The sequence below is a fragment of the Lipotes vexillifer genome, unplaced genomic scaffold, assembly GCF_000442215.2.
Source record: "Lipotes vexillifer unplaced genomic scaffold, Lipotes_vexillifer_v1.1 scaffold74, whole genome shotgun sequence".
Classification (NCBI taxonomy): domain Eukaryota; kingdom Metazoa; phylum Chordata; class Mammalia; order Artiodactyla; family Lipotidae; genus Lipotes; species Lipotes vexillifer.
In genome coordinates this window covers 740611-748873 of record NW_006776983.1, presented here as the reverse complement: position 1 = coordinate 748873, position 8263 = coordinate 740611, and positions in this window count along the sequence as shown.

The following is an 8263-nucleotide window of genomic DNA, read 5'->3' as shown; positions in this document are numbered from 1 at the left end:
CTCAAGTTAAGAGTCTGGCTGTGAATTAACAGTACGGCGTTGGTTTGTGCTTCAATCTGTCCACATTCCTCACTCTGGCTCAAAAAGAGGAGCATTTGAAGATTTTCTGTGTTCTGACAAATGTTATCCTTTCCATCCACCCCCACCCCCAGTTCCTTCTGTACATTAACCAACTGCTCTGACTTCCCCCCGAGAATTCACACTCTCCTAAAAAGATGCCTGTGTGGTTGCTATCAAGCCTTGGTGCCTGGCAAAACACCCCATACATACAAGTCTCTTCTGCGGGGTTGATGTAAGATTGGAAAGGAGCCATCAGGAGATGGCATAGCTTCATGCTGCTGTAGGGACAGTGGGTTTCCATCTGCTGTACCCACACTCAAGCTGCAATTTCTTCCCATGAACACACAGATTTGTAGCGGGCACTAGTTGACTCTCCTAAATCTATTTCACTAACTCTCTATTTTGAAACAGAAAGATGGGTTGAGGAAGGCCCCAGCTTGTGGTGAGTCCTCATTGGTCTGAGACTTTCCCATGCCATTGTTGATCCAATCAGCCCCAAAGGACGCGCTTTATGCAGCTTTGAGTTGTTGATTTCAGGGTTCAGCTTACACCTGGCTTGAGACTTCATTCTTCTTTCTTTCCAAAGGTGGGGATGGCAGAGTGAGGTATCTCAAGGAAGAAGATGTGAGTTAGAGATTGTAATTACCTTTGCAGAATAGTATAGTAGTAATAGATAAAGTGAAGAAATCTGGACTCAGGCGCTGGTATAATTACTTATTAATTCCATGATGTATTATGTAGCTTAGTTTTCCTGATTACATGATTTTTTATCAGTGGATTGGGGAAAAAAATAACCCTTCCTTCCAGGATTTTTGTATATATTATATGATTAAGCTTTACGGAAAACTGAAAAAGTGGAAAAGACATTTGGAAAAGTCTAAACACTTAATTTTAAACACACTTAAACGTGTGGTGATATCATCCTGCAACACCTTTTAGCAAAACACCAGGGGCTTTAAACTGAATCGTTCACACATCTTCTTGTCTCACCTCAAATGAGGATTATGCGAATGCAGTAGGACGAAATAAGTGGCCTCTCACTGAACAGACCGTATCAGTGTATTACTAAATGAGGAAGGAAATGAGCAGCGCAGGGAAGCACAGGAAAGATCTAGGTGATGAGGAAGAGAACACTGTCACTGGTTGATCCATAAAGAAACAATCAGAAGCTACTCTGGGGCTTCCCTGTTGGCGCAGTGGTTGAGAGTCCGCCTGCCGATGCAGGGGACGCGGGTTCGTGCCCCAGTCCGAGAAGATCCCACATGCCCCGCAACGGGAGAGGCCACAGCAGTGAGAGGCCCTCGTACCCCCCCCCCCCAAAAAAAAAAAGCTACTCCAGTGGCCTTGGACTTGTCTTTGGCGGAGCCTCTGAGAAGCCTGCATGGTGTGTGACCATAAGAGAGATGGCGAGTGGGAAGATTTGTAGGATAAACCATTGAGATCTGGGGTCCTTCTGGCTTCAACTTGGGTTTTTCCAAATCAAAGTATCTTTAACAGAGACATCAGCTACCTACATGTGGGGCTAAGTGGTGAAAAGAACAAAACTGCTTTTAAAAAGGAAATGAGGGGTATTCGTTGTTGCTGCCTAAGAGGTTAGCATAAAGAGGAGAGAAAGGAAAGAGGCCTGAGAAAGAGAACCAGAGGCTGCAGAGCTCCTGAAAATGCCCAAGGGACCTATTTGAAGACCAAAAAGTATTTAAGAAATTTACATTGTTTGAAGTAAATCTCTCCATCCAGTAAAATCAACAATGTTAAGTCTCTGTTAAAGTGGTTTTACTAGTTCTTATCTATGGGAGTAGCTGGGTTTTTGTTTTTTTTTTCCAGGTACATACTTATTAATGTAGTCCAAGCGTACATCACACATTTTTGTGATTATTTCTACTTAATTTTTATTAAACAAACTAAGCTTATAATTTAGCACAGAGCTTTGCACATACTGGAAGCGGCCAAGATTAGACAGGCCCAGGTAATGCAACGCAGTCACATTGGCTGATGAGGATTTTATTTCCCATCCTCTAGCCACATGATGGTGAAGGGATTAAATTAAGTGACATTAGGGCGGCAACAGGAGAGGAAAGGAAATATGACAATGAATAATTTTCAAGCTGGATAATTCAGCCGTAAACTAACTGATGCTAGCATGTACCACCTCCACAGTCTCTCAGGGGCTGTAGAAATACTATTCACAGCACTTTTGTTCAGAAGCTGTTCTTCCAGCCCTGCTGCAACAGCTGCTTGTGACGTTCAGCTGGGAAACCCAGGCAGATGTCGCACATCTCCCTTTTTATCACCTCCTACAGGAGTGGGATGTGAATTAAAGGGACGTTTATATTGTTAAGGCTGCCGAAAAGGAAACACAGTCCCCAAGTTTCCTGAGGTACGGGGACTAAGCATAACTTGATTTTCCAAGGGAAGAGACTCTGAGTGTTTACATGGGATGTTTAGGCAAGAAGGAATAAAGATGAGAAAAATAGACCATGTAGGAAGAAAACTGCACTCAGGAAATGAAGTATGTACAGAGAACAGCAGTCATATTCCTAAATTAACAAACATGTGTTAAACAGAGAGGAATGTTTCGTTGCAGTGGTCTTGGCTTACTTCTGTTTCAGCAGGGCTTTCTGCTTAAAATTGGAAGCTGTGTTGAGGGTCTCCACTTGCATCATTATTACCCCAGGGACAACACTTGGTGTGGGAAACGGGAGGGAGACACTATAAATGCTATTTATAGGTCACTTCAAGCTCATTCCATTAAATTTCTACCTTAGAGTTTATTTTTAATGTACATATTCAATAGCATATTTATATCACTTACATATTTGCTTATTTACACACATATATACACTGAATCCTTCAAAAACATTTCCGCAATTAGGAATTTATAGTAAAACATCTGGATAAGACTATTCTAAAGGATTTATGGATTCATCAGGGATCTGTTTATAGGAGGAATTCAGAAAACTCCTGGGAACAAGATTTATCTTACTTTGTGTCTGGCAGTTCAATAGAAACTCAGTGGCAATACTTGGCACGCGGCCTGAGGTTTTTCCCTCAGGACTTGGGCAGATACAAGGTGTCTTTGCAGACACCTGCCTAGGAAAGACCCTTTTGTAACAGCCTGAGTAGAACAGCATTTTTGTGATGCTGTAAAGGAATAAGACTAAGAGCGGGGCGAGCTCTTTTCAAATTGTAAATAAATGACTGATTTCAGTGATTTTTCCTCTGTCTTATTAAGTTGTCTCCTCTTTGGACACTACGGATGGAACTGAAACCCTGAGAATCGGTAACCCCATCATCCAAGGCTCTCCAGGATCTCTTTCTATTGCTGTACATGATGGAAGTCCAGACATACCATAGTCTGCTACAGAGGCAAGCATTTTCTTAGTAACCAGTTCACTGCAGGTATAGCATGCGGAAGCGACATCTAATTTTTAATTTTGAAACTATTTGTGGTTGAAGCACCAAAGTCTGTTGTCGTTAGTCATGTATTTCTGCAAAGGATGTAAAATAACGGGACATTTTATTATGAGCTTCAGGTGTAGACTTAGGTCAGAACTTTAGTTGGACTTTATTCACACAAAAATATTTGGGTAGGAATTTGCTGCACCACTCCACGTGCAAACAAAAGGAAAAAAAAAAGAAAATTCTGATGATTTTGGAAATCCATCAAGTATAATGGTTTAAAATAGTCTTGGAGTGAAACTTGATTTTTGCTTTGTGATTTGAGCATCCTTTAACCTGGATTCCCCTAAAGTGAAGCCGGCCGTGACTCTAGGGTTAGATGAGGCAAGACTCATGAAGACTGGGGCTTTATGATATTTTTACTCCCCACAACTGGGAAAATCTACAGAAATTCAAAATCGCTTTTCGGTGCCATGAAATAACAAGGGATTTGAGCGTATCCACCCTGATCACCACAAAATCAAATAAACTAAAAATAACTTAGTTGGGAGACAGATGGGGAATTCCCCTGGGAAGGCTTTCTTTCATGGGAGTCTTTGGGGCATAAATGGTGGAACTGTCACTGATTTATAACTTTTTTCTTATTGAGAAGAGCCAGGCCAGATGAGGTCCATCAACAGGAGGGCAAACTATTTAACCATATTCACATCCTTTTGGCTTATTTTCCATTAACCTCACTGCTTGTTTTGCACCGAGTTTGTTCTGAGTGACAGTATTCCCTCGTGATTTGGGTTAAAGGGGAAAAAACACAAAACGGGAAACTTTACAGGAGATTGAACACGGAATAGCTCTTTCCCAGGGCCCCAGTGGTGAGTGAAGTCTGAGTGAATCAGGAATAAACTCTGACAGCCAATGAGCAGACTTCAAATTGGCCCCAAGTCATTCTATCATCATTCTATAATTACATCGTCACGAACGGTGGATTTACATGTGTTAAGATTCATTTAGAAATGGCACATGAGCACCTGCAATTTGGCATTCCAGTTACAGTCCCAGTGTATCAAACACTTGATTAATAAACTCTGAAGCGTTGAAATGATTCTCTGTCATTAATCATATTCTCTTCTACCTCTATATTTCCTGAAATCGTTAGAGGAGAAGAAAGCCTGAAATGTAATCAGGCTCCAGCTTGTTAATGCAGTAACTAGATGCTTAGCCTCAAATAGGCAAAAGAAATTAAGTAAGTGGGAAATTACACAAGATGGGGTTTTTATTTGGGGCGGGGGTGATTGTGGGGCAATCCTCCTTCAAAGCAGGGGATATCTAATGAAAATCACCTATGAATAATAAGAGAATTTATGACTACAGACAGAGTTTCATCTACTAGAATAAGAGTCTGAGGACCTTGTTGCTTTGGGCAAAAGGAAACCCCCCAGTAGCAACTCAGGAATTTATCCCAGTTTGGGGTTGTTTTTTTTTTTTTTTGGTGGAGCTATTGGAAATGAACCATGCAAAAGCAGCAGGAAGCTTTTTTTTTTTACATCATCCCTATCTCATTCATATTCACACACATTTAATTCACACATCAATCAGTGCTTACCGGGAGATAATATAGTCTCTTTGAGGTATGGATGTGTCTATATTTCAGTGAGATCGAGTAGCCTCATGGTCAAGGTGTTTAAAAAGACTGCAACAAAATTCAGGACATATCGGGTACAAAGTCATACAATGTACATCAGCGGGTCGATGTAGACTTTTTCCCTATCAGGGATGCACTGAATTATTGTGCACCTAAGAATTAATGTCTACTTACAAAATTGTACAGGATAAAAGATTTTTACAAAGCAGAGAAAAATCTTTTGAATCAGACAAGCTGAATCACTGTGAGTGTTGAATCCTAATATTGAAAGAGATTTTAATATTCAGACTGGAGTTGGGAAGAGATATTTAGCTTGAATCAGATAACTCCGATGTGCACTTTGTTTCTTATAATTTAAATATTAAATTTTTCTAGTGTCAAAGATCCTGAAAAAGCACCCCTGCACTGTAACTTTTAAGAAGCTGTGTTAGTATAGTTATTTCTTTTTTTTTTTTTTAATTTTTATTGGAGTATAGTGGATTGACATTGTTGTGCTGGTTTCTGCTGTACAGCAAAGTGAATTACTTATACATATACATATATCCACTCTTTTTTAGACTCTTTTCCCATATAGATCATTACAGAGTGTTGACTAGAGTTCCCTGTGCTATACAGTAGGTCCTTATTACTTATATGTTTTATATATAGTAGTGTGTATATGTCAATCCCAATCTCCCAATTTATCCCTCGCCCTCTTTCCCCACTGGTAACCATAAGTTTGCTTTTTACACCTATGATTCTATTTCCGTTTTGTGAATAAGTTCATTTGTATCATTTTTTTTACATTAAACATATAAGCGTATTTCTTAAATGCTCTTAGCTAACTAGATCACCATCCTGTGATGTGCCAGGCTGCTATTTCTTGGTTTATACATTGAATAGTTTGCTGAAATATGCTATTTTACCAATTATCTTATATTATTGAACTGGCCCTAGAAGTTACTGAAGCTAAGAATGGAAAAAATAGATATATACACACCCCAGGCCCACACTCATGCACACACCCAGCAGTTCAATTCGGTGGTCTTCTCTCATTATTTGTAAAGTGACCGGTTGGGCCAGGTGACCTCTGGATGGCCTCCAGCTCCCATTCTCCAGGAATCTTCACTGAATGCACAGAGATGTAAGCTCCATGAACACAAGGACTTTGGATTTCGTGTCCACTCAAATTTTTAAAGTACATTTACATGCGTTACTTCACTTGTTCCCACAGCAATCCTATCAACCAGGAACCATCCGACTGATAGCTTCATGTACCAGAAGGGAAGCCTGAAGCCAAGAAGAGATCTTCCAAATCTCATAAACCAGTGGCTGAGTCGGGACCTCATGCTAAGTCTTCTAATGCAGAATTACATCTTGGATCTAGAGCCAGTGGTATCCTGGTGAATGTTTAACAGTCTGATCTCTGGGGATATATATATATATATATATATATATACTACTATATATATATATATATAATATATGTATATAAATAATATAAATAAATAAATATAAATTTGATAAATTATATATTATATAATAAATTATATAATATATTATAATAATATAATAATAAATTATATATTATATATATAATTATATATATAAATTTGATATATATATACTGTATATATATATACATTTATATATATACATTTGTATATATATGTATGTATATATATACATTTATATTATATACATTTGATATATATATATATACTGTATACATATATATATAAATATATATATATATATATACTACTATATATATATATCCTGGTGAATGTTTAACAGTCTGATCTCTGGGGATATATATATATATATACTACTATATATATATAAATATATATAAAAAATATATATAAATAATATATATATAAATAAATATATATATATATAAATTTGATATATATATACTGTATATATATATTATTTATATATATATATATATCAGATTTCCTTATATAAAGGATGTATACCATACAATTAACAAATAATCATACAAATAGGCGTTCCTCTTTATTGTAAATTCCTATAGCCAGCTGATTCCTACAGAATGCGTTTTCTGATCTCTGCCAGATATTTGCATTTGAAGCCAACCTACCACTGCAATTCAACTACGATTTGACAGATGGGGCTTCCTCCTAATTTAATAGCTCTCGCCTAATAAATTTATCGTCATTAAACCTGATATGTGATGTAGTGTAGAACTACTCATCTTTGTGTAAAGTTATATTAATTAAATTGAAACCTTTTCCAACTTCAACACTAAATCAATCCCCAATTTGTTGGGTCTCCTGATTTTGGTGGTGTAAATACGCTGGCCAGGTTCAAGCCACCAATGTGATATGACTGAACACAGATTTGGGAAGAGATGTACAAGGGCCCACTGTTGTATAGTGTTTCCACTCTACAGATAAAACAGACATAAATATACTCAGCATCATAGGCAATGGTAAAGTGTTGTAAAGTAGTTAGGAAGTAATGAGTTTCAAGTATCTATTACCTTTGCCTTTAACATAAGTTATTTAATTGTAAGCTTTTATAATTTAAGTTTTAACAATGACTGCGTTTAACAACCAGGTTGCAAAAATTCCTGAAAATTTAACAATTAGCTCTTACAAACAAGACCACCCGGACCTTGCTTCCCAAGTAATTCCATGCATTCCAGGTTTTACTATTTTAGTATTCAGGTATGAAAAATACTTTGCCCACCTTGAGTTAAGTCTATTTGACCTTAAGATGCTCATGATATTTTTCTTTTGTGATAGTAGTTGTTGTGCGGCCAGATAATTGGTGTGAATAAGGAAATGCTGGACTCTCTGATTGAGGTTCTCTGAGCCCGCAGTGCATTTGCTTCCCCCCTACTGCCATCATTCTGGCTTCAGATGCTCTCTACTGGCCATCTGGATGGATTTCCTAGCCTCCTGGCCAGCTTCCTCATCCCCGTCACCTTCAGGGCATCACTGGCTTTCCTGCTTCCTGCCCTTGTGCCGCTCCACCCACCAGTTCTCCTGTCCCATCCTTCAGAGATCTTGCACATTATCTGTACACATGTAACCTTATTAAATCTCTAATCCTGTAGCCATGTAAAAGCCAAAGCAAACCAACATACTAAAATGAAATATTATTTTGACTGCATCTCAGTGCAGCATTATGTATATATAGTTTGATTTTATATAT